The sequence below is a fragment of the Setaria viridis genome, chromosome 3, assembly GCF_005286985.2.
Source record: "Setaria viridis chromosome 3, Setaria_viridis_v4.0, whole genome shotgun sequence".
Lineage (NCBI taxonomy): Eukaryota > Viridiplantae > Streptophyta > Magnoliopsida > Poales > Poaceae > Setaria > Setaria viridis.
This window is the reverse complement of record NC_048265.2, coordinates 16218356-16245877: the sequence shown is the minus strand read 5'-3', so window position 1 is coordinate 16245877 and position 27522 is coordinate 16218356. Positions and strand designations below refer to the sequence as shown.

General features: G+C 44.8%; 1 pseudogene; it reads right to left on the bottom strand.

Moving 5' to 3' along the window:
- Positions 1-1735: 1735 nt before the first annotated feature.
- Positions 1736-27430, bottom strand: LOC140222174 (uncharacterized; annotated as a pseudogene).
- Positions 27431-27522: the final 92 nt, after the last annotated feature.

Here is a 27522-nt window from a genome sequence, read left to right as displayed (position 1 = left end):
ATGAAGCTCGTTTTAAATTTGTTTGGCATGAGGAGAACAAAGCTACATCACACAAGTACACAACAACTGCAACAGAGGCCGTACAGTAGCAAACAAGGGGGAAAGGATCAGACCATAATACTTGCCGATCCATCCCACGAACTTCTAAACAGCAGCAGGAAAGCAGCCACCTACGTGTTGCAGATGCGGGGTACTACAATCATGCGAATGGAGATGTGAACCTGCAGAATTTTGGGGGGACACTTGAGCCAAGAATTCCAAATCACAGACAGTATTTCACACAAGAAGCTCGATTTATTCGACAAGATAGCAAACAAAGTTACATCACGACAGGGGTGGCAAGTAGCACGAGAAGAAAGGAGCAGACCATAATACTCGCTGATCCCTCCTACACCTACCTTACACAATCAAACACCAGCAAACAACACGAACTTACTGACCGGTGATCACACAACAGAAACTTAAGACTGAACAGCAGCAGCAACAGGAGGTTCTTTCTTAAAAAACCTTGGTAACCTCCTGAAAGCAGCCACTGAAACCCAACCCAAACCAAAAACCATGGGAAGGACAAGAACCACAAACCAACGAAACCAGACCACGGATGAATCAGTGCGACCTCTAATATGGCAACTGATCTATCCCTGATCGACAGGCACACAAGTGCAGAAAAGATAAATCACGAGAGCTTCGTAGTAATTTTTGGCACCCGGGGCCTCTACTGCGCGCACTAAAATGAGCGCATGATAGCAGCAGAGTAGCGAGCGCGTCGGACGGAGGAAGAGAGAACACGCAAGCAGTCCTTCTTCAGCTTCTGGATCGCCAGTTTCACTTCTCGTCGGCGTCGTCGGAGGTGGGGAGGCCTCCGACAACGGCTCCGCCGGCGCCGCCGCGGGTGTTCTTGACGAGGCCCGCGGCGATGGCGGTGAGCGCGGCCACGACGTCCTTGAGGATCTTCACCATAATCTGGCCCCTCCTCGGCGGCGGCAGTCCCGCCCTGCCGTTGCCGCCGGCACCGCCTGCGGCGGCGGCGGTGCGCCCCGCCACGGCGGGCATGGCCGGAGCCGGCGCCTGGATGATCTCGGTTGCCATCGGCGATGCGGCTCCCGTGGCGGGCACCGGTTGGCTTGGCGGGGCGAGAGGATAGGATCAGGGGGATGATGATGCTTGGGACAGTTGGGAGTTTGCGGATTCGGATGTCCGGCGAGGTGGCCGCCGGTCTTAAATAGGCTCGGTGTCGGCTCAGCTGGGCTAGTGGGCTTCGCGAGCAGAGCAGAGCAAAGAAAAAGTGCAGAGAGGTGGGGCCGGTGGTGCACCCACCTATGGGGCCCAAAGGGCACGTAAGGGCCCCACCACCTAGCTAGGGAGAGAGAAGAGAGGCTGCGGTTTTTCTGAGCGAAACACGTGTGAATGGCAAGTAGGGACATACGTACAAGCGTACAACATCTTGTGGCCCCAGGGTGGCCCAGCTGCATACCCCGATAGTCAACGTGGTCGGTCGGTGGGCCCGGTGGTACTTTCGACGTGGTCTACCGTGATCTGCTAGTGGCTCAGTGCCAGCTCGGCAGTGACCGCCTGTCTTGAATAGCAAGCCAGTGGTAGCAGGGGCGGAGCCAGGATTTGAAGTAAGGGGGGGCAATGGACAAAGCAATGTAGAACCGATAGCCACGTGAGCTGATTTTAGTCACATATAATGATATAATAATAGCATGTTTTATAAGTCTTAACCAAAATAAAATTACATATCTATCAATTTAAATTTAGCTCTTCGACTAGCAGCAAGATCATATGCTGTAATAATATCATCAGTACTGATTGATGCAGCCAATTCCTTCTCAATATAAATTACCAAACAATCTCGCAGAAATCCATCTCCCATTGTACATCTGAGACGTGTCTTCGCAAGTTTCATAGCTGAAAAGCATCTTTCGGTGGTTGCAGTTGATACTGGAAGAGTTAATACTAATCTTAATAACCTGTCCACCATAGGATAAGATGAATATTTTCCTGTTTTAAATAGTCCACTTGTTAGATCAGCAAGTGTTGATAATTCCTTTAGTTCTGGACTGTTGCATACATCAATTTGAAAATGTGGCAGCTGACACTCTAATTGAGCTCTTTCTTGACTTGAGAAATCAGCAGGATAATATTTTTCTACCAGAGTGCATATATTGTCTATGTTGAATGTGTCCAGCCTAGGATCCAAAGAAGCACAAAGGGACAAAAGCTCTGTCGCTTGAGAACTGAATCGATCTTCTAACTCTGCTAGCTGTTGATCAATTGCAACATTAAACACATCTACTTTGTAATGGTGAAAGGCTGTGGTGTTGTCGTTCTTGTTTCGAGATTTAGTCACATCAACATACCTACAAATGGGAAGATATGGATTGATTGATGAACAAGTGCAATTTAACAAAAGAATAAATAATTTGGGGGGAAAAACATACTTCTTACTCAGATCCGGAATATCAATTTCGTGCTTTCCACAAAATAATTTGACCTCCTCAAGAAGAGGTTCCCAACCATTATCTCGCAACTCACCAAGCAACACTTTTGTGGTAGAAACAGAATCCACCGCATTTAAGATATCAATGCTCTTCTTTTGGAGTGTCTGGCACAATACATCAGTGATCTTCATAATCTTTTCCATTAGGAGTAGAATAAACACAAAATCAAATGTGACAATGATTCGTAAGGCACCACTGGCATCTCCCCGAGAATACTTTGAAACTGAACGATCATTAGCAATGTTGCGTAGGACTGAAACTGTGGCACCAAACATCTTCTTTAAGCTTAGAATAGACCTATAGTGGGAACTCCATCTAGTGTCCCCTGGCCTTTGTAGGGAGGAAATCTGATTTGCCCCTCGTCCTGTGTCAAGCTCTCCCAATTCAATTTCATGGGCAATTTCCTCTGCTTGTTTTGCTAGCAACTCATCGTTGCGCTTAGGAGAAGTACTAACAACATTTATGATGAAATTTGCATGCTGAAAAAAATTGTGTACCTCATGTACCTCCCTTGATGCTGCTACGAGGGCCAACTGAAGCTGATGAGCCATGCAATGAATATAATATGCATATGGGCACTCATTGAGAATTAGAGCTTTCAATCCGTTCCACTCCCCTCTCATGTTACTGGCCCCATCGTAACCTTGACCTCTTATATCTTGTATGCTTAGGCCATTAGCTGAGAGGACAGCACAAATTGACTCTTTAAGTGTCAAAGCTGTAGTATCACTAACATGGATCAGATCAAGGAAACGCTCCTTTATAAGGCCTTCCTTGTTGACAAATCGGAGGACTATCGCCATTTGCTCTTTTTTGGACTCATCTCGAGCTTCATCAACCATTATGCAAAATTTGCTATTGCCAATTTCTTCTCTAATTGATTTCTGCACTTTTCGAGCAAGTATGCTTAGAATTTCCTTTTGGACATCAGGTGAAGTGTATTTTGCATTTTTGGGAGCATTTTCCAAAACAACCTCATTAACCTCCGTGTTATAGGAAGCCAAAAGCTTGACCATTTCAATAAAGTTACCTCTATTTATTGACTCTGGAGATTCATCATGGCCTCTAAAGGGACAACCTTGGAATGTCAACCACCTATAAGTACATAAAGAAAGCAAGTTAACTTTAAATACTGCACAAAGACATGAGAATTTGATCTTATTACCTAATGCAATCAATCGTAGTCGCAAGCCTTCGTCTTCCTTTTGCAACCATTATCTCTTTTTGTTTAACAATCACATTGTCAATTTGAGCCATTGTGTTCTTAAGATTATTAAAACACCGAACAGAATAATTGTGGGCTGAGCTGGCATCTCCCATATGTTTTAGAAAAGAACATTCATTTCCGCAATTAACTTTCTTCCAATTCTGAAACCCCTTTACTATGAATGTATCTGATCCAACTTTCCCAATTGGCTTCTTGGAAAATAAAAAACATGGCAGACAGTAAGCACGGTTTGTATGAGGTGAATATTCTAGCCAAGTAAATTGCTTGAACCAGTTACTCTGAAATCGACGACGATGAGCTAATTCACTAAGTGGGTACTCTGCCAACACAGGTTGATATGGACCCTCTGAAATATAAAATCTTCGAGCTTCATCTTGTTGATCCGCTGACAATTCCAATATCTGAACACGTTTACCAGGGTCTCTCTCAAATCTAGTAGCAATAACTGGTGGATGCTCGGCAACCTCGGCTTCGATTGGTTCAGCGGTAGCAGCAACATTACTCTGATTATTAGAATTTTGTACATGATCATTATGAGTTTCCCCTTCTAGATCAGGAGCACTTGAGCCAATCGGCTTAAAAAAACTATTGATAGTCTTTCTCTTCTTCATATTAATCATCTGTACGACTGTACGTGCATCATGAAACACATAAATAAAAAATCCCTAAGATTTATAACCTAGAAAAATAAAGATAAGAGAAAACAAGCTGCGCAAACGAACCACAAATCCAGGAGACGCTGCTGCCTGCTACGCATCAGCGCATGGCTGGCCTCATCCTTGAATCCTTGGATTGATTCCTCGTCTTTTTTTTGACTGGCGGCGGCGGCAGGAGAACGAACAGAACAAACGGAGGAGCGACTGGACGACTCGGTATTGGCGTCTGCGTCTAGCGGCAGGAATAAAGGCAGGTGTATTTTTTAATTGGGCCAGTGCCCAGGCGGCCAGGAGCCAGGCCCATGCCGCTTCCAACTCCAACTCCAACTCCTCATGCCACCGTGATAGACTGAAGTTGATATTTGACCAACCGGCCAGGCCACAGGGGGTGCCAGGTCCACTCCTGATGGGTGGTGCCCGACAGGGTCAGGGGGTGCCAGGCCCCCCCTGCCCCCCCTCCCTCCGCCACTGAGTGGTAGTGCAGCATTGCTCGTACTAGTAGAGACGACGGCATTGATGGCTGATGCTGCTGCTAGTCCTGCTCCTGCAAACATGTTCAACAGTTTAAACAACCTGTCTGCACAGGGAGAGAGAACAGAAGGAGCGTAATCCATTTTGCTTGGTCCGGGAGGTAAGGAAGTGGAGGTGGGTGACCATGGCTGCCATGAACGGAAGTTTTGAGGGATCGAAGAAGTTTGGGAAGATAGAAGAGAGAACTGGAAGTCTGGGACGGAGCATCACGCGTGCGCCGTACTCGATCAGGAACTAGTTGTCGACGACGTGTACAATGGGAGAACAGTCGGCGGTATGATTTCGGAGCACGGGCTGGGGCCATCGTCTCACGAGACGACAGCAAGGCTCTCTTTCCTCATTTATATATATATACACACACATACACACATGTACATGTAGGATGTTTATGTTGATCATGGCTTGAGGACTCTCTTTGTACGTGCTCTTGACAAATTGTCAAGTTAGGACTTAGGAGTAGCAAGAGGGCGTAAAAGCAATGGGAACGTGGAAAGTGCATTTGCACACCATCTTCCATTCTTGTAATGTACTCGCGCAGGTATCGATCGATCGAATCGAGTTGGGGATAAGCATGAGACATGCCTGTTCCGCTCAGCGATAGCTCTCGCTCTCTATCTAATACTCCCTTCATCCCAAATTACTATTTATTTTAACTTTTTCTTAGATACACAGTATGACATAATATATATTTAGAAAAGTTAAAATAAATAGAAATTTAGGACAAAGGAGTACAAGCTGCCGGCAGCCCGAGAACGGTGGCGTACACACACCTGCATTCCTTCTTGGCTAAGGATTATCTAAGTAAGATACGTGCAGGTCTGGGTGCGTTGGATAGGATTAGCTTCTGGATCGACCAGGAACCGTCTCGAGCATCTGGCGCAGCGTACGTGCGTGCTTGCGTCGTTCGCGTGACCTCACCAGGATGATGTCAGCGCTAGCCGTGCGAGCCACTGCCGCACGTCATCTCCAAATTAAAGTGGCGCACTGGTGCGCGCGAAGGGATGCGTGTGGGCACGCAAGCGGCGGCAGCCGCGCGCGCCAAGTATTCGGTTCATGTTGCGAGCGGACAGGACGGAGGCACCCGTGCGGCGCACGGACGGCGACTGCGGCGCTAGCTCCAGGGAGACCCGATCGACTGACACGGTCGATCCGTGGTGTTATTACTTTCCACGTAGGAGTACCGGCCAGTAGCGGTTTAACTAACCTCTTGGATCGCAAGCTAGTGCTAATGCAGCAAATGAATTGTTCTACAACGATTTTGGTTCAAATATTATTCTATAGAACACTCCCAGGCAACAAGTGACGCTGCTTTACCTATACAACCAGAACCGAAGGGCAGGCAAGAACGCAAGGTGATAGGCAAACAGTGCGGCAAGATGCTTTTGCTTCGTGCGGACGTGCCGATGCTGGAATTATCACCGACGAACCTGACTCTATGCTTTATTAATGTGAGAGAGGGTGTAAGCTTTGAGTAATGTGCTATAAAATGAATTATTGTAGACCAGATCCAGGCGCTGTCAACCCTCGAGTACGCAAATTCTATGGCGTACAGAAGTTACTAACCCGTGGTGTCTAGACATACAGGGTCCACATTATTTCAATGCACCCGTGGTGTCTAGGCATATATGATCTACATTATTTCAATGCTCAAACAGTTGCAGTCAGATAAAAATTTCCCTCTCGGACTCTCTATCCCCTTCCACTTGCCCCAAGTTCCCATCCCCTTGAGGCCTTGACCCCAACCCCATCCCCCTTGCATTGTCGTTGCAGTTTCGCGACGCGTTTCTCCTCCAGCCTCCTCCTCCTCCTCCTAACCTTCCAACCTCCCCAATTCCATCCCTAACCCCCACGCGGCCGTGCTCAACCCGACCATCATCAAGGGGATGAAAGGCCCTAATGCAAAGTTCATCGAGAAGTCGGTCGGGAGGGTGAGGGGCTCCACTGGCGGCAGGGATCCAGGCACTGCTGGCAATGCTACTGGAGGGGCCAAGCTTTCTAGTGGCATGGTGAGTTTACCAGGTTTCTATGTTCAATGTTCTCTCTAATTTTTTTCGTGTGGTGATGAATTGGGTTTGCAACTTGGGGTTTCCGTGTTCGAGATTCTGTTGCAATCTGTTGGCGCAATTTGTCTGATGATTCGTTTAGGGACGAATTGCATTGGCGATTTGCTGCGATTAGGGTTTGCCGTAGCATTCGGTTGCAATTTGGGTTTGCTATTGTGTTTGGTTAATCCCTTCTCCATGGAAATTGGAAGGGGTTGGGAGGGGTTAATTCCACACCCCATGGGTCTGGGATTTAATCTGCTATACGATCCCTTTCAATCACCATGGATATTGGATTAACCGAACAAGCTAGGGTTTAGGGGTACGTTAGTTGCTGGGATCACGTCAAGCACATTGTGCGAACGGAAACGTGCCTCACGCGCAATTCATATCGATTCTGGGGCATCGGATAGAGCAGGTGCTATTTAAGGTGTATTTTCTAGCTATTTGTTTGTTTCATTCTATAGCAGCGGCCACTCTTTGACTATTGGATCTATTCTACCTGCATATCATTTTTTTCTCCTTGGTGATGATTCATATCCTGTGTTATCTAATTACTTACAAAATGCGACAAATAATACTTGACCATCCTTAAATGTTTATCCTAAAATAAACTTGCAGATTGGTATGGATCGGAGTTTTGCTTTACAAAATTTGTACTATTTTGTGTATCATTAATTTCTGTGATTGACCCTTTGTTAGATTAAACCATAGGATCAGGATATCGGGTGATGATACCTACTGTAACAGCCCAAAATTCAAACAGAAATAAAATCAAGATAAATAAATAAATAAAACTTGCCTTGGCTTTTATTTGGTTCTTCTCATGTTTTATGCATTAATAACCCTGAGGCTTGAGCATATTTAAAAGGTCATGAAAGAAAATGGTATTACAAAAAAATATATCAAAAATTGACCTAAAATGATTGAATAAAAATTTTGGTTTGAGTTCTTGGTTTTATCTTGCAAAAGATGCATTTAAAAAAAATGAAATGACTTAAATAAAGCAAGAAAATATTGTGCTAAAATACTAGTCAATAAATCTTCAAACTTCTATACAAGAGTTCCGAGACACTAAATCATTTTTGGTGAATTTCTCAGAAATTGTGGGACAAGTTTGCTTTGGATTCAAAATCTAGTTTGAATTCCACGAAATAAACAAAAGAGAAATCTTTTTCAAATTCCTAAACTCTACCTAGGCCGAATCAACTCTACCTAGGCCGAATCAGAGCCGGCCCATTTCTTCCTTCTCCTTCCCGCTCAGGCCGATGACCTTTCTTTTTCCCCTTGGGCCGGCCCGCGACGGTTCAACGGCCTTCTCCTCCGCCCACCTCATCTGGTCGCCCGGGCCTGTGCGTCAGCAGCACCGACGCCGTCTTCCCCATCTCTTCCGCACCGCCCGCTGCTTCCTTCCCACGCCACCGGCGTACGATCGCGCCAACGTCTTCGGCCGCCGCTGCTCCGCCCACCTTGTCACCCCCGCGCAACAGCTCCACCCATCCTCGCTGCCCCTGTGCGCCAAGCCCTGTGAGCCCCAACTCACGCACGCACAGCACGCGCACGCGAAGCACGCCACCTACGTCATCTCTTAGCTCTTCTTAGCATTAAACCTAGGATCTCTAGATGTAGAACTAGTCGGGATTACGGGTAAACATTGAGTTCATGGGGTTCCAGTGTTAACCGAGAGAGAGAGAGATGGGGTACCTTCACCCCTAGGGGTGGAAGCGGCAGAGCCGCTAGCCATCGCTAGTTCTGTCGGTGAAGATCTACACTAGGCAGCGACGCGCAGTGCCGTGGTTCGGTCGGTGGAGCTCTGCGCTAGGTAGCGACGCGCAGTCCCGTGTCGTGTTGTTGGCATAGCGGTGGTGGTGCTTCCTATCACTGCTGCGCCCCCGTGATCGGTCGGTCTAGGGTTTTGTCGGTGTGGTGGATGGCGGCGCAGTGAACCTTGTACCGTGCGCCCCGGCCCCCACCTCTATTTTTATAGTGCAGGTGGCAGGGGCCCACCACCCAATGCTAGGGTGGGCGCCCCCGATCAGGGCGCGAGTCAAGGGCTCAATGGGCTGTTGGGCCCATTAGAGAGGAGATCAATCTAACATGCTCCCCCTTGATCTCATCATATACTTTTAACCTTATACTTTTCGTTTTATTCGTTCCATCATAGATTAATGTGTAGAGCATGCCTCATCATCACAGCTCAATCGCCGATGAAATCAACAGCTACGACACACCTCTCTATTTTGAAATAATTCTATTTCTTTTGGGCCCTTTATAATCCCGGAATCATAGGCTTTCCCTTAAACCCATGCTAGCTAAGTGTTCTCTGAACACATTGGGTGGTAAGCCTTTCGTAGGCGGATCCGCAAGCATGCTCTTTGTTCTTATATGCTCGAGACTTATAGTGCGATCCTGGATTTTATCTTTCACAACATAAAACTTTATTTCAATGGTTTTGAAAGCATTGCTTGATTTATTGTTGTGAGCATAGAATACTGCTGGCTCATTATCGCAGTACATCTTTAGTGGTCTGTGAATACAATCAACCACTCTCAATCCGGGTATAAATTTCTTTAACCACATCGCCTGCCTTGTAGCCTCATGACATGCTATAAACTCTGCATGCATCGTAGATGACACAGTTACTTTCTGTTTGGAGCTTCTCCACGAAATAGCTTCTCCTGTGAGAGTTAACACGTAACCAGATGTGGATTTTCTATCATCTCTGTCTCCTGCAAAGTCTGCATCTGAATATACTTTTATCTCTAGGGAATCAGATCTTCTATACGTAAGCATGAGGTCTTTTGTGCCTTGTGCGTAACACAATGCTTTCTTCACCATCTTCCAGTGCTCTATACTTGGATTACTTTGATATCTTCCAAGTACCCCGGTGACAAAAGCTAAGTCAGGGCGAGTGCATACTTGAGCATACTGTAGGCTTCCGACAGCTGAAGCATATGGAACCACTTTCATTTGTTCGAGCTCGTATTGGTTCCTGGGACATTGGAAATTCCCAAAACTGTCGCCCTTGACTATAGGAGCAGGTGTGGCTTTACTCGCATGCATATTATACTTCTTTAGAATCTTTTCTAAATATGCCTTTTGCGATAATCCTAAAACCCCATTCCTTCTATCTCGGTGAATTTCTATGCCCAAAACATATGATGCTTCACCGAGATCTTTCATATCGAAGTTTGAGGACAAAAACTTCTTTGTCTCTGGTAGTAGACTGATATCACTGCTCGCAAGCAAGATATCATCCACATACAGAATTAGGAAAATGTATTTCCCATTTTTGAACTTCGCATAGACGCAATTGTCCTCTATGTTCTCTTGAAACCCAAATTTCTTAATCGTATCATTAAACTTTAGATACCACTGTCTAGAGGCTTGCTTTAATCCATAAATGAATTTCTTTAGACGACATCCCATATTCTCTTATCCTTCCATAATAAAACCCTTGGGTTGTTTCATGTAGACATTTTCTTCTAAATCCCCATTTAGAAATGCCATCTTTACATCCATCTGATGTAATTCTAAATCAAAATGTGCTGCTAATACCATTATGATTCTGAAGGAATCTTTACATGAGACAGGTGAGAAAGTTTTGTGTAAAGCCTTTTGCCACAAGTCGCACCTTAAACCTTTCTATATTCCCTTTGGAGTCACATTTAGTCTTGTAGACCTATTTACAGCCTACTGTTTTGGCTCCTTTAGGAATTTCTTCAAGTTCCCAAACTTCGTTGGAACTCATCAATTTCATCTCATCTTCCATGACCTCTAGCCACTTTGATGAGTGAGCGCTTCTCACGACTTCTTCATATGAAATGGGATCACCTTCCATATGAACTTCTTCTATATTATAAACTTTATAATCGCTAGGAATAGGTGATCTTCTAACTCTTTGAGACCTTCTAGGCCCCTCATTTGTGGGCACATTCTGTACCTCAGCTTGTGGCACATCACCTTGAGGTGGCTGCTGCAACTCTTCCTCATGTGCAACAATGGGTTCAATTGGCTCCTGAAGGACAGGTTCCAAAATTTCACTCATCGTTTCCATGGGTGGAATCACAGCAGGTGCTTGCACCGCAATCTCAGGAACTGTCGGTGCAGGAACAACAGGTAGTGAGAAAAATGGCTCCTGAATCATCGGAGTGGGTGCACACACCTGCTTCTCCTCAAGATCAATCTCTCGAGCTACCATGCTCCCCCTCATCAATTCATCCTCTAAGAAAATAGCGTGTCTCATTTCTATAAATTTTGTATATCTGTCTGGGCAGTAGAAATGAAAACCTTTTGATTTTTCAGGATAGCCAGTGAAGTGGCAGCTTACTGTTTTGGGATCTAGCTTCCCAATGTTTGGGTTAAATACTTTGGCCTCAGCTGGGCTCCCCCACACACGCAGGTGGTTTAGTGAGGGTACTCTTCCTGTCCAGAGTTCATACGGTGTTTTGGGCACCGACTTGGTACTCTATTGAGAATGTAAATGGCAGTTTTTAATGCCTCCATCCACAATCCCAATGGCAAAGTGGAATAACTCATCATGTTGCGCACCATATCCATCAGTGTACGGTTACACCTTTCAGCTACTCCATTTTGCTGAGGCTCGCCCGGCATCGAATACTGGGTTACTACACCCTTTTCGTGCAAGAACCTTGCAAAAGGTCCAGGAACTTGGCCAAATGGGGTATGCCGACCATATTACTCCCCCCACGGTCGGATTTACTATTTTAATTATTTTGTCATGCTGATTTTCAACTTCAGCTTTAAATATCTTAAATTTATCCAACGCTTCCGATCTTTCTTTAATTGGATAAATGTAACCATAACGAGAGTAATCGTCTGTGAATGTTATGAATGAGTCATAGCCATCCACGCTTTTCACAGGAAATGGTCCACAAATATCAGTGTGGATTATCTCTAAAACTCTTGTGCTACGTTTTGTGCCTTTTTAATTTGCTTTACATACTTTCCTTTAATGCAATCTACGCATTGTTCTAAGTCTGAGAACTCTAGTTGAGGAAGAATTTCATTCTTAACTAGTCTTTCTATTCTTCCCCTTGAAATATGGCCTAAGCGATAGTGCCATAATTTCGATGATATATCATGAGTTCTCTTTCTTTTGTTTGTCTCTTTCTTTGGCAAGGATACATTCTGATTCACATCACGCACAAAATTTACTTTTTCACGCAGCGATAATAAATAAAGCTCATTGTGAAGGGTAGCGACGCCAACACATGCATTATCAAACCAAATGGCACACTTGCAATGTTCAAAATTACATTCATAACCATCTTTACCCAAACATGAAATACTAATCAAGTTTCTGTGTAATGAAGGAACATAAAGAACATCTTTAAGCAGAAGTGTGAAACCATCAACTAGCTCTAGAGAGACATCGCCAACAGCTTCAACATCTGCTTGGACTCCATTTGCAACTTCAATGCGTCTTTCGCTTTTTTGCGTAGTCCTCGTCGAACGGAAATCCCTGTAAAGGATTTGCAACATGAACAGTTGCACCTGAGTCAATCCACCAAGTAGATTTCGAATACTGCGTATACAAGGATTCATTTATAAATGAGATAATATTCTCACCTTTCTTTGCCATTATGGACTTCAACCAATTGAGGCAATCTTTCTTGTAATGCCCCCGTTTCTTGCAGTGGAGGCACTGATCTTTGTCAATTGTGAAGGGCTTTTGATGTTGTTGCTGCATGGGAGCCTTTCCACGTGACTTGGAAGAGGAGCTAGCATGTGTATTCTTTTTCTTGTTATCCTTCACATAGTGCAAAGAACCACCATGTGAAGATCTGATTCTGTCCTCTTCCTGCACGCACATGGCTATCATCTTTTCCATATCCCACTATTCTGGTTGCATGTTGTAGTTAACAACAAAAGTATCAAATTCTTTTGGTAGGGAAGCAAAAACCAGATGAATAATGTGCCCAGGTTTGAGCTCAAGATCCATTGGCTTCAACTGCTGCCAGATTGTACATCCTGAGGATGTGCTTTCTTATGCCAGTTCCTCCTCCAGAGTACCTTTCTGTGGCCAGCTGATTAAACAACTGGGTAGCAAATGTCTTTGAAGAACTAGTAAACTGATTCTTTATTTTGTCAAGGTACTCTACAACGAAGACACACTCTGTGATCGAGCCCAAAATGGCAGGCTCAATCGTGTTCTTTACCAAGGCCATACACGTTTTGTTGGCAGTGGTCCACTGTTTGTTTTCGAGAGTATATGCCAACTCTAGAGGAGCATAATCCCTCACCTTTTCCTGCCATGCAGCATCAGTATCACTTTCAACCCTCACTGGTGGTTCTGGAGGTTTTGGCTGTGGTATGCTAACCACCCAGTCAACCTCTCCACAAACAAAGGCAAGATCAATCCTTTTCCTCCATTGTGTGTGGTTGTCTCCTCTCAGAGTAGGTATCTCTTTGAGACAAGCCATTAAGTTGAATCCTCCTGAAAGTTACAATTCAAGGTGAGATCATTACAACAATTGCATGATTTATTTCTAGTTTTGGTCAAAAAATAAAATATGCAAGTGTTTATGCAATTTAAAGCTACATCACCGTTGGGCAGAAATAGAAATAAAAGCATGTAATCTTTTTAATCATGATACAGTTATTAACAACGTTGGTTAGAAAATAACAGGATCATAATCAATCTCTAAGAAAAAATTAACTTTAGCATGCTCTAAAATTTAATTGTTTCGTTGGTTCAAATTAAATTTAAAGAGCAACACTTTAGACATTTTGCAACGGAAACTTTCAAATAATTCTATTTTCAGAGGCAAAAATACTTAAAAAAAATTTATTCATCTCTATGACAAATTATCCCGTTGGTTCAAATTTGGATAGAGGTAAAAAACTATACAAAATTCATCAAAAAATTCCTCTGAACATAGAAAAATCAAATTCATGAAACATTACTGTGCATTTTTCATCTTTTCAGCCCAACAGCAAAAAACCAGCCCAAACGGCCTGTCCTGCGCACTGCCCGTGCTCTGGTTGACTCGCCCAGCCCGCTATTGAGCTCGGCCTGTTGGCCTTTGGCCTAGCAGCCGCTATGCGCTCCGGCCCATGTCGGCATAGAGGCTTGGCTCGTTCGCTCGCAGGCCACAACTTGGGCTTGGGCCACCGAAGCGGCCTGGCACCTCCTCCCGCCTGGGCCTTATCTAGCTCGGACAATCTCGTCCGTCCGTCTGATTGGACGGCTGCACGGTGTTATCGGCGGATCAAAACCGCCGTTTGCTCCGGCGCCTCCCGAACCCTAGCCATTTTCGTGTCCCTCCCCCGTGAACTCACACCGTGGCGGCGACGGCGGGGTCATCTCTTTTGTGCCCGGTGGGGTCCGCCGCCAGTGGTTGAGGGATGGCCCCGCTGGCGCATGGCCGCGGTACCTCCCCCCTCTCTTCTTTCTTGCTTTCCCCTCCCCCTCTCCCTCCGAGCCTCAACGAGATCCAGTGAGATAGCCATGGCGGCCGTGGAGGAGGGTCAGCTCTGCCGCGGGTCCCCTCGCCGGCGCGCGCATTCACCCGAGGGTGAGCCCGCCGCCGTCGAGCGATCCTGCGGTGGTGCTATTGCGCCCACGCGCGGCGGTCGCGCTGCTCGGCGAGTGCGCGGCTCGGCTGGTCTTTTCCAGTGAGCCCGTGGCTCGGCCGGCCTTTTCTGCTCGCCGTCGGTGGACGTGCGGTGGTGAGGACGGCGGCAGGTAACCCTCTCCGCGTCCGTCTTTTCTTTAGATCTAGGGTTAGGGTTAGGGTTTTACTTTTCCCTTTTCTTTTCGATTTTTCATCTTCTTCCCGATCTAAGATCTACTTCCAGATAGGCGACTGATACTATTGTTAGGATTAAACCTAGGATCTCTAGATGTAGAACTAGTCAGGATTATGGGTAAACATTGAGTTCATGGGGTTTCAGTGTTAACCGAGAGAGAGAGAGAGAGAGAGAGAGAGAGAGAGATAGATGGGGTACCTTCACCCCTAGGGGTGGAAGCGGCAGAGCCGCTGGCTATCGCTGGTTCTGTCGGTGAAGATCTGCACTAGGTAGCGACGCGCAGTGCCGTGGTTCGGTCGGTGGAGCTCTGCGCTAGGCAGCGACGTGCAGTCCCGTGTCGTGTCGCCGGCGTAGCGGTGGTGGTGCTTCCCGTCATCGCTGCGCCCCCGTGATCGGTCGGTCTAGGGTTTTGTCGATGGGGTGGATGGTGGTGCGGTGAACCTCGTACTGTGTGCCCTGGCCCCCACTCCTCTTTTTATAGCGCAGGTGATATGGGCCTACCACCCAATGCTAGGGTGGGCGCCCCCGATTAGGGCACGAGTCAAGGGCTCAATGGGCTGTTGGGCCCATTGAGAGGAGATCAATCTAACACTTCTCTCTTTGTCGGCAGCGCAAGTAGCACAGCTAGCAGTAGCCCATTCTCTCCCCACTGCTCTTCTACTTCACCAAAGCAGCACAGCAGCAAGCAGCATGCCTCCTTGCTCTATCTCCCTCTCTTTCTATCCATCTTCTTCCTCTGCCTGAGCCAAGGAACCAAGTGAGCTCTCCAACCCGCCACCAAAATCCTCACACCTCCGGCCGCCACTTCCAAATCGCCGCCACCGGAACTCCCTCACCTCCCCAGCTCCCTCCATGACCCAACCCCCTTCACGCCGTGGCAGCCAGGGTGCCCAGGATTTCAAATCCCGTGGCCGCCATGGCCCGAGCTCCATCTCACCGTCGAACCCTACCCTCCGGCCCTCCTCTTCGCCAACCAACCGCTCAAACCGAGCCAAGGTGAGCCCCTGGCCCTCATGCTCGCTCCCTTTTGCTATTTTAGCCCTGTTGCCACGCTTGTTCCCGAGTACGCCATCGTCGGAGTGACGCCGTTAGCCATGGGGTAGGATGCAGCTAGGGTTTCGGGGAGAAGAGTAGGGAAGAAGGTGAGATAGATCCTAGAGACTGTCCTGGGGTAGTTTTTGGGGTGGAAGTTGAGGCCACCGCGCTCTGGCGTTCGCTGTGGGGCGCGGGCGGTTTGGAGGAAGAAGGAGAGGGGAGGGGCGGTTTCGCGAGAAAGAAAGAAGCTGTCGGGGGTTATGGGTAAAAGATCAGGGTTTATGTGATTAGTTAAAGTTTATCCAGGGTCTTAAGTGCAAGAAATGAGGATTGATTTGTGAAGGAAAGGATATATCTGTTAAGAAAGAAAGTTTCTAAGGGCCTCGATGCGAAGTTAGTTTGTGTTGACGCAAAATCCCGACGGTGGTGGACCCTGCATCAGCACATGAGGACCTGGGAGATCTGCTTAACTCCAGTGCAGAATCCAAATTGGCGCGCATGGTGTACACGGGCGTGCCAGTCAGTTTGACCATTCAACTGGCAAGGAGATGATAGTCGTTGTGAAGTCCGAGGCAACCGGCCGATCAGGCCGATATAATCTTGGCACAGTAGCAATAATGGTGCAACAAAATAAATCATGACAAATATATTAGCTGTGAAGCCGATTCCAGTGCCTTGATGAATGTGAGTGATTCATCGGCCATCCAGCCGATTTAATATAATTTACAATAACCATCGGCCAGGCGGTCGATAGAAAACAGGATGCTATTGAGCTGCCGCTCCACCATAGCTAGAGCCACAAACCGATGAGATCTAAACTAAACTCTCCACCAATATCTCTAGATGAAACCACAGCGATGCGTCCGGTAGTTGCAGTCTAGAAGTATTTAGCAGGATGTTAATCTGAACCCCACCAGCCGATGAATCCAATCATAACGAAACTTAATCCCAACAGCACTCGAAGGGGTAACCAAGATTAAGATGCAACAGACTATTAAGCGATCTGTCATCTATAATGAACCGATCTAAAGCTAATTAAAGCAAACTGAACGGCAAGACGATAGAACAGATAAATATCAGCCGATGCAAACTTAATCAAGGCTGGATAACTGGTGAATACTGTAGATCAAGACAGAAGCGATGCGCCGTAAGTCGAAGATCCAAGATATTCGATAACTGGTAGATGAAACTAGACGAAACCACAGCGATGCGCCCGGTGGTTAAAGCCTAGAACACCTGGTGACGGAACTTTGCAGCTCGCCGGAGATCGAGGTCGATGCAGCCCAGCTTCCTAGAAGGAACTCGTCGAGAAGCTACATTACTCCTACTACTAATGCAATGGCGTGAAGCCGAAAAGGTAAATAAAAGATAAATGTGTTGTATATTGATCGTCTGATGATGATTTACAATGGCCACGTCCCTTTATATTTATAGGGCGGACGTTACATAATTGGCATCTAACCACGCACAAGGCAAGTCACGTGCACAATCTTTTCTAATAAAAAACTCTATCTCTAACTAACTCAACTCTATCTCTAAAATATTTTATTCTATGAAACAACCTCCCGTACATGCATAGATCGGCCGCATGTATAATTATTCTGGAAGCCTCCCACGCATGGCATGCAAAGTGCACCAGAATCCATGTTGTAAATTCTAATCATTTTTATCCATACGTGCTGGCCTTTCTTTTATATCATCCTTGCCTCTTCTTGCCGATCAATCCAATGAAGCCGATTTGGACTCTGTGCCCATGTGCACGCATGCTAGCTTCTTATTGCTGTACGTGACTCCAATTATCTTGTACTCCGAATTTATAGGATTGGTCAAAATCCGGTGTCAACACAGGGTTTTGGTGTCAACAGTTTGTTCTTGATCTTTTGTTTCGGCTGTGATCTTTAGAAATGTATATAAAATCATAGAAAAATGATAAAAATACAAACTAAATTTTGTTACTGTTCTGGTGAGGTGAAGTTTCATATAAAAATGACTTTGAGCATGTCATTGTTGTTGTTTTGGTTCTATAATTTATCGTGTACTAGACTTGTTTAATGCCTAATAAATTGTAAGTTGCTCCAAAAATTATGAAACCAATTTTGTTAGCTTCCATATTCTGTGTATGCTTCAGATCTATAACTTGAATAGGTGAAATAAGTAGTTTTTATACTGTTTTCAAACTATCTTTTGTTTGCCGGCTAAATCTGACTAATTGCATAGTAATTAGTAGAAAAATAATAGAATGATTAAACCGCTTCTTTAAGACTAGTTTTTATGTATAGAAACTCTTAAAAATTTTATCCATGTTTTTCTGAATGAATTACATGCCATTTGTGAATTAATGTGTTTATAGTAGTTTTCATCTATTAATCTGGATTTAAAACTTCAAACACGCATAACTTCCTCATTTTAACTCCAAATCGAGTGACTCTTTTTCCTAAAATTTTCTAAAATCATGCTCTATCATCTTATGGTGTTTATTTGGTTGTTCATTGTTGTTTATTTGGCTCTTTTGCATGTGCTTTCGTTCATTTGATTCGAGTACACGACAAGACACTCGTAGCTGCGCCAGACACCGAGCGAGACTTTGAGCTAATACTCGAGAACATGAATGATTAGCAACAAGGCTAGAACCCCCTTGATCATCTTTGCTCCTATTTAAATGCCTAAGCCTGTGATTTATATGCATGCGATGATGATTATATGAGTCTAAATGTCATTTTTTGTCGGGTAGACACGTCCTACTTTAATCCATATACCTGCCTTGTTATTTTAAACCTTTTATACCTTGTTGCCATAAGGTTATGGGTTATTCGTTCAGTTCGGTGTCATATGCTTTGGCTTAGCATATATATGTGGTTGCTTAAATAGCATCACTTGGGAGGGATGATTTACTAAAAGTAAAAACTCTATGGTAGACGCGGGTGATAATGTGGTCTAGAGGTCATGATGATACGAGGATAAAGAAAGATGGATGATAAAATCAATGGTGGATATGACTTGGTCCTATATGCGTTTCCAGCGCATTTTAGGGATTCTCACAGTGTCAAATTAAGGATCGAAAATTAGCATCTTCTAGTCGAAGTGTTATAGTACAACCACATGTGCTTAATGTGTACCTCCTTAGCTTACTAAGTCAGTTGGCCCCGAGGTGATGTTACCACCCGAGTGCATGAGATGATTTGTCAATGTTGAGGTAGCTAACCCGGGTAGATGTACGGAGGCGCTCCTATAGTTTGTCGTGTAGCATTATGTTGGATCCGACTGATGTAACAGCTTTGTCATGCTCGCTTGCCGGCACATCTCAGAAATGTGTCAATTCGCGAAGGCATCAAAGTGGAGCATGTCGTGTGGGTAAAGTGTACAAACTCTGCAAAGTGTTAAAAACTATTCGAATAGCCGTGCTCATGGTCATGAGCAACTTGGACTGGTCGCCGGTTATAGAGCTTTGTTTTGAAAACCAGGAATGGGCTTGAATGGTATCATTCAAATGTTTTGGACCGATATAGTTGGTCTATGGACCCAACGTGGTATGGGAAATGGTGGGTCATGATTGGTAATGTTAGTCTATTTTAAACATATCAAACTAATTTATAAAATATGCGTAAAATGACTTGTCAGCCCTCCTTGATTACCTTGCATATTTAATAGGATTTTTTCTATACACTCGAAGTCTTGCGAGTACAAAATTGTGTTGGGATACGAGGTAGGCTACACTAGCGCAAATCAAAATTTCTACCGCGTAAAACCAGGAAGAACTGCCGTATAAGGATCACGGGATTACCACTCGACGCACTACTGGTGCGGAAGATGTAGATATGCGTCGATGCAGTGAAGACAATCACGTAGTCGTACGTAGTCGATCACATCAACGTCCAGCAGCTCGTCCACGTGCAGCAAGATCGCCTCCCGTGCCGCGGCTCGTCGTCGGCTCGTCGTGGCTCGTCGGCGGCTCGTCCAAGTGCTGCAGGCGCAACACCTCCAATGTATCCACACGTGCAGGGAGGAAGCGTCGCAAGCCGGACTGTTAGATCCGCGAGTTGCAACAGGCGAGGGCGTGGGAGGCGCGGCAGGTGTGTTTCGCCAAAAAGGTGTAAACCCTAGGGCGCCCCCACCCCTCTATTTATAGAGGTTCCTGACGGGCCTCTGGGTCCGAGGCCCATTAGTACTTCTAAACCTAATCCAACTCGGATCAGATCCGAATTGGGCTTCCAGCCCCTTAAGTGTGTGACCCTATGGGTTCGGTTACGTATAGACATGGCCCGAGTAATCCTACTCGGCCCAATAGTCGGTAGCGGCCTCTAGCAAGACGTGCCAACTCCTATACGCACACGAAGATCATATCAGACGAACCATCACAACATAATATACATGCTATTCCTTTTGCCTCACGATATTTGGTCTAGCTTCAAGCCGACCGCTCTTTCTCGATCCTGTGATTCGGAATCCCTTTGTAGGTCAACTCTTAACCGTACGTAGCATGACCATGCATTTTCGGATCCGATCACTCGAGGGGCCCAGAGATATCACTCTCAATCAGAGAGGGGCAAATCCCATCTTGATTGACCATGTCTCATAGCATGCTTCTTGACAAACCCGAAAGCTACCTTTATAACTACCCTGTTACGGCGTAGCGTTTGATAGCCCCTAAGTAGGTCGATCCACATCTAGAATACATGCGACAATCTCAGGTCTAAGGACAAAGCGTATATGTTGTTTAAAGAGAGAACTACTTCTCGTGTTGGGTCAGTCCTAGCACATGTCTCCACATGTGTCCACACTATTAGTTCAACATCTCCATGTCCATGACTTGTGAAACATAGTCATCAACTAATACATGTGCTAGTCTAATATTCATGTGTGTCCTCACATGAACTCCGACTAGGGACAACTTTAGAATAACCATACAAGTAAAGAGTTTCACATACAATTCACATAATTGCAAATCAATTCAAGTAGCCTTTAATGGATATTCAATGAACACAATATACAAATCATGGATACATATCATCATCTCTATGATTGCCTCTAGGGCATACCTCCAACAAATTGTACTCACCCTTGTTGCTTAAATTAAAAATCCAAAGTTTGAAGAAGAGCCGTCTCTGTTCATTTCGCTGCCAAAGGATATGGGTTTTTCGACGTTGGTTCTTCCTAGGACTAACTCCCAGTCAGTTGCCTGTGGGTTGGTGAGGCACACTACTGTAGGATGGAAGTCCTATATTTCTATTTGCTTCTGGTGTAGATTATATTTTAGCTCTGATCAAATCTTAATTTTGCTAACAAATTTTGTGTGCAGTTGTGATACTGGTGCTGTTGTGCATACTTGCGGACTGATCATGGGACAAGTACAGTGTATTTCTATTTGCTTCTGGTGTATATTATATTTTAGCTCTGATCAAATCTTAATTTTGCTAACAAATTTTGTGTGCAGTTGTGATACTGGTGCTGTTGTGCGTACTTGTGGACTGATCATGGGACGAGTACAGTGAGCACAACTGGAACTTGGGTATTTGCATACCCAGGGTCCCGACACCTACTAACTTAGCTACATAGTCAACATGACCCAATTATAGCGATAGTGTCATACTACTGTTTAGTGTTGTATTAAATCGTTCCCTGTCAAAAATATATAGGGTTGCATCAAGGGTTTAGGTAGCTTGAGTCATTAGTACCTAGTTTGATATCACTTTCTTTCCTGAACTCTGTACCCACACTACTCCAAGGAGATCTTCAATTGACACCAACACAAGAGACCAACATTATATGGAACTCGACACTTTATGTTTTCCCAATTGACAAGGTTCAAACCTAGAAACTAAGCACACTAGCCAAGATACAAGCAAAACAAAGTAAAGCAAAGCACAACTTGATCAAGAGCAAATAAGACAAGTAAATTACAGGAATTAAATGCTCAAAATAAGAGCGGAAATGTAAAGAGTGAGGACACGAAGATACCAAACTCTTGTAGATATCCACCCAAGCTACGAATATATATCAATGTAAGTGGAATTAATTAATTTGCTGTTTCTAGTTCAGGGTGAGGCATCGGAGTGTGTTATATCACAAATAAATTAGTGGATGCTATATATGACTAATAAATTAAGAGCCCAATGGTTTGGAAGGCATGCAGATTGTGTTGGAGAGCAACAAGGAATGTAGATTGATTTTTAGGTTACTAATTATTTCATTCTTTTATAATTATTTGCAGGCTCAATCTATAGCGAGGAAGAGGTCGCCGACGACCCTGACCATCAGGCTGCTGGCACGAAGGGCCAAGGTGGGATGTGTTGACTCGGCGACTCCGGTAACAAGAAGCGAACATCCAAGCATGCGGTACAGGCACAAAATTAAAGTGATGATGCAAAAGATTAGTGTCACGAGCTATGCTGGGCCACCGGATGCCGAAGCATTCCACAAGTTCAACAAGGGGTCGTTGTCGCAATAGCTCCTTGCCCACTTGATAATTCAAATTGAGGGGCCACTTTCCATTTAACTCATGACATAATATCCAATAGTGATTTGCTTCAAAACAAACGGGTTAGTCATAAGTAAATGGTTGTCATTTATCACCAAAACTACACCCTTAACAAAGGTGCGAAAGGCCTAGATGACACCTATAGATGACACCTATAGATGACACCTATATGCTTCACTTTATTCACTATAACCTATTATAACACAAAACTCTTTAACTTTTTATATAGCTACTCTAGCATACTCTACTCATGTCATTCAATGACATGTCACTCGAACTCTCTATAGTGCATATCCTATGCCATCTCCAAACTCATACTTGGCATGACTTCTACTTGGATGGCGACGAGGCAGGGTGCTCCCCTGTATATTGGAAATCTTTAGAAATCACATTTTTAGTTAGGAACTGCTATGTATTTTATTTTTCTTAGTTGGATCGAAAATAGAAGAATAAAAGAATATTAGAATAGATACTGGAATTAAGTTAAGTCGATCCAAAAAGGAAAGGAGGTTCATGCTAAGGGCAAAGATGTTAGAATCCAAGTTATTTTGGAATGTATTAATTGTGTTCAAAAAGGGTACCAATAAGGAATTGATAGGGATTTCTAAATATAGTACTCAAAAGAATATAATAATTATTTTTCGAAGGGTACCAGCAAGGAACTGATGGGGATTTCTAAATATATTATTACTCAAAAGAATTGCCACTGGCTCATATGGTGTTGTCATGTGTCCACCTTCTACACTCTTCTACAATTATAGAGTTGTCCTCATCCTTATCTATTTTCTAGAAAGTCCTACCGTGCAAAATATCTAATTCTAAAATTTTCCCAACTTATCATGAAGCATGGCAACTCTAGTGTCTTGCCATTTCAAAATTCTTAACTTTCTAAGTATACATTGCTCTTATTCAATAGTCAATTAACCCAAGTAAATTTGGTGAATCTTTTTGAAAAAAATAAAATCTGTTCGCCCATTTTATTGACCCATCGTATAATGGTGATGACCTCAATGGCCCTCATGGCTAGCTTTCAGTTTCACCCTTGGGTCACATCCATGAATCCGTTAATTAGTATAGTTGCTATCGTGCTATACATCAAACTAAGTTCATTTTCTTAAGGACTGTTCTAAAACGACAATAAAGTCCTTTTGTGTGGCCAGCAAACTTGTGCAAATTCTTCCTGCATGCGGAGCCTCGGTGTTAGAAAACTAAAGAATATCTTGCAAATACATTGGTTTATGATTCCTTTAATTTTGTGTCATCCTGATTATCGTAGGCGCTTTTATCGTAGAAAGTATGATTCAATCAGTATGTATTCTATGCATCGGTGCTATCACTTTGCTATATGATCGTGTCGAATGAGATTTCACAGATTTATGGTGCCCTTGTCGAGTAGTTTCCCAGTACTAGAGATATGTGGAACAATTAATGATAGCACTTGAGCACATCCCAAGTTACTAGAGCTTTGCGAGTCTGAACTGGTCGCGATCTCAAAGAAGTGACTAGATAGTTCTACGTTTTGCCAATCTCTTCCTGCTGTGTATTTGTTCATGAACTCTAATTATTATGGTCCTAAACTTCAAGTGTTAACTATGCCATGGATGTTTTCATGGAACTGATTCGGATGTTTTTTTCTTTTCATTAGTCCTGAAATTAAACCAAATTGTCTGCCCTAATCTCCAACCCTCCAAACGAACAACAATTGTAATTCAAAATTCACGAAACTCTGCAAACATGTTATTCAAAGTGTTTTTTCTCAACATGCACTACCGGAAACAGTAACTTTGCCGAGTGCCCCAGGCACTCGGCGAAGGTCCAAATACACTCGGCAAAGGGTTTGCCGAGTGTAACACTCGGCAAACTCTACTCGGCAAAGTTTCCCTCGGCAAACAGTCTTGGATTACAACACTCTTGATTTGCCGAGTGTCTTGGCACTCGGCGACCTTCTTGATTTGCCGAGTGTGGGCGGGTGGCACTCGGCGAACGGCCTCTTTGCCGAGTGTCGGCGTCCAACACTCGGCAAAGGACTAACGGCCGGCCCAGTCCGGTGACGGACGGTCCACGTGCGATGCACGTGCCGTTGATTTACCGAGTGTCGGACTTTTGCCGAGTGTCACTGAGCAGTTTGCCGAGTGTCGTATTTATGGCACTCGGCAAACGACCTTATTGCCGAGTGTAATATGTTTGCCGAGTGCCCCGTTGAATACACTCGGCAAAAAGGATGTTTGTCGAGTGCCCGAAAGAAAGCACTCGGCAAAAGTTTTACACTCGGGGAATTTACTGTTTCCGGTAGTGATGCTTAAGTGTTGGAAAATCCAGATCATCTGCCCTCTGTTAACATTTCTAAAAGAAATAATAAACACGCTCCGAAGTTCACAAACTTAACAATCATGTTGTCTACAATGTATATTCCATTTTACATGCATAGTCATCAGTTGGTGCCATATAACTAATGCTATTCAATTTTTTAAAAAAGAAGTGTTTTCTCAAGACACTACCGCCTTTGTATGTTGAGAGAATGTTCAACCAATTTTTTTTTAAATTGGATAACATTAATTATATAGCAACAACCAATGACCATGTATGCAAAAATGAAAACGTACTTCCACATTTTAGCCAACATGTTTGCACACGTTTGGCTTATTTTGAAAGATTAAATTATGGCAAATAATATTTGTCAAGGCATGGGACCTATCAGTCCTCCAAAATAGTCAGTAGCCCCTTTCGGCCTCTAATTACTGACACCCGACAGGCTCTGCCTCGCGTATGCACGTACCTAGCATCTCAAAATGACTGCATTTGTGGTCATGTATCTGGACAAACACTTGTCTAGATATATAACTAGAAAATACATTTTTTCGTGACGGAAGGAGCAAGAGAAGTGTAGTAATGTTTGCTTAGCCGATGAAATGCTCTCCACGTCAACAGAATGTGAGGTGGAGGAGAGAGAATTGGAGAGGGAGGATGGAGCGGGCGCCCAGCTGCAACACAGGAACCGAGAAGAAAACGTACGCCTTTAGCCCTCCAATGAATAGACATTTAAGGTCTGGTTTGCTTACTCTGGCTTATTTTTAGCACCTATCGTATGGAATGTTTAGATACTAATTAGGAGTATTAAATGTAAACTATTTACAAAATCATTACATAAGTGGAGGCTAAATGGCGAGACGAATCTATTAAGCCTAATTAATCCATGATTTGACAATGTATTGCTACAGTAAACATTTGCTAATGATGGATTAATTAGGCTTAATAGATTTGTCTCGTCGTTTAGCTTCCGTCTGTGTAATGAGTTTTGTAAATAGTCTACATTTAATACTCCTAATTAATATCTAAATATTCGATGTGATACGTGTTAAAAATAAGCAAAGGAACCAAACATCCCCTAATTATCTAAATCTTCGATCCAATCATTTTAATAGCCATAGCAGCTTACCCATTATATGAAAGGGCTATATTAATATATTATCAGCTCACTGCTGCTCCATACAGACCTTTTGTGCAGAACCTGCTACCACCATGGTAACAGCATCCGGCTAAATTATTAGCCATGCTCTAATAACGGCATCGTACATCCACGTAGGAGGTCCCTTGTCGGTGTGCGTGCTGCCGTCTCGCAAGCCTGCTGCGCACACGTGGCGGTGAGTAGGGCGTTAGTTTGTTATCCGGCCGGAGCTGGTCGACGGTGAGGTCCGTGGGGACGTTCAATAGACGGAACTAGTTAGGTTGCATATACCGCAGTGGTCTCATGGGACTCACCTATCAGGATAGGCTATGTTTAAATTTCTTTAAAAATGCTGATTGTTTGGTTGTGAATTACTGACCAGAATTTAGTCTTTTTTCTATGCTCAGCAGGTAGTACATTGTATACACGGAAGGACACTAAATGATGATAATATATGTTAGAAAATATTTATTTGGGTGAACAAAGAATAGTGCTGTGTTTCGCACGTCCTACCAGATTCCCTCTATGCTTCTAGTAAAGCTTTACTAGTCGTTACAACCGGAACTAAAGAATCCCCTTTAATTCCGATTGATATTACTAACTGAGGCTAAAGGGCCTGTTGGAGGTGATCATCGATGGTGGAAATTTGATCCGAGACTAAAGTTCTTTTTAATTTTGAGTCAAAAAATGAACGAGATATATGTCAGGATAGAAGGGCGTTTCTCAGCCGCGCCGATTCGAGGACCTTTAGAATATAGGTATTGACGAGGACGTGGCCGATTCGGTGGTGGACGTCGGCGTGCACGTACACGCGCCGGGTTGAGCCAAATTGCTGCCGCGCTTGCGTGTGCTCATGCGGCATCCAGCCGAAGGCTCGAAGCCACCGCCATGCAGCTCTCGCGCAGCCAGCCGTAGCCGCAGTAGCTCGTCACCCAGGCGAATGGCCCTGCTGGCATACGGCAGTCGAGGAGGTCCGCGGCGGCCTGGCCGCCCGAGCTCGGCCCCTGCCTGCTATACCGCGCACTAACCTAACCCCGCGTATGTATAGTCATATCATATGGCCGCGAAGGCCGGTGCGCGCGCCGGAACGAGCCGCGCTGACGAATCTACTACATGCTGGCCCCGGTGCCGCCCGCCATGGCTGCGGGCGAGGCCCATACTTGATTGGAGAAGACCAGCTGCCACTACCTTCCTCGTGCACGCACGGGCTTCCGCAAGCGCATGCTTCTAGTTGATGCGTACGTGCGTGAGCTCGTGACACGAACAATCGGATGTGACAGAACCATGCACACATACATATATATGCATCCATGTACTCTAACAGTTATGATTTATACACAGCAAGTACATATATAGAATCTGCTTTCCAAAAAACAAACACATACACAGTAGAATCAAACAACAACACTGCCTGCAATCGACAACAACACTACATGAGCACACACGAGCCACCTGCGGACCTTGTACATAAACAAAGCAAATTTAATTTGGGATAGATGATAGCACGGGCCATGCCTGCCTAGTAGCCTCAACCGCGACCACGGTCGTCGGACGAACAAAAGCTAGCCACCGAGGCGACGATGTCCTTGACGATCTTCTTCTTGATCTGCCCCCTCCGTCTCCAAGGAGGCGGCTGGAGGGCTCCCATAGGCACCTTGTTGCAGCTGGCCCCGGCGGCGGCAGGCCCCTTGCGCTCCGCCGGAGCCTTCTTCGCCTGCTGGCAAGCCACGGTGGCCATGGCATAGGAGTAACCGGGGAGGGGGAGCTGTCTTGCTTCTGCCTTGTCCATCGAATAGTGAGCTTGGTTGCTAACGGATTTGGATTATTTCT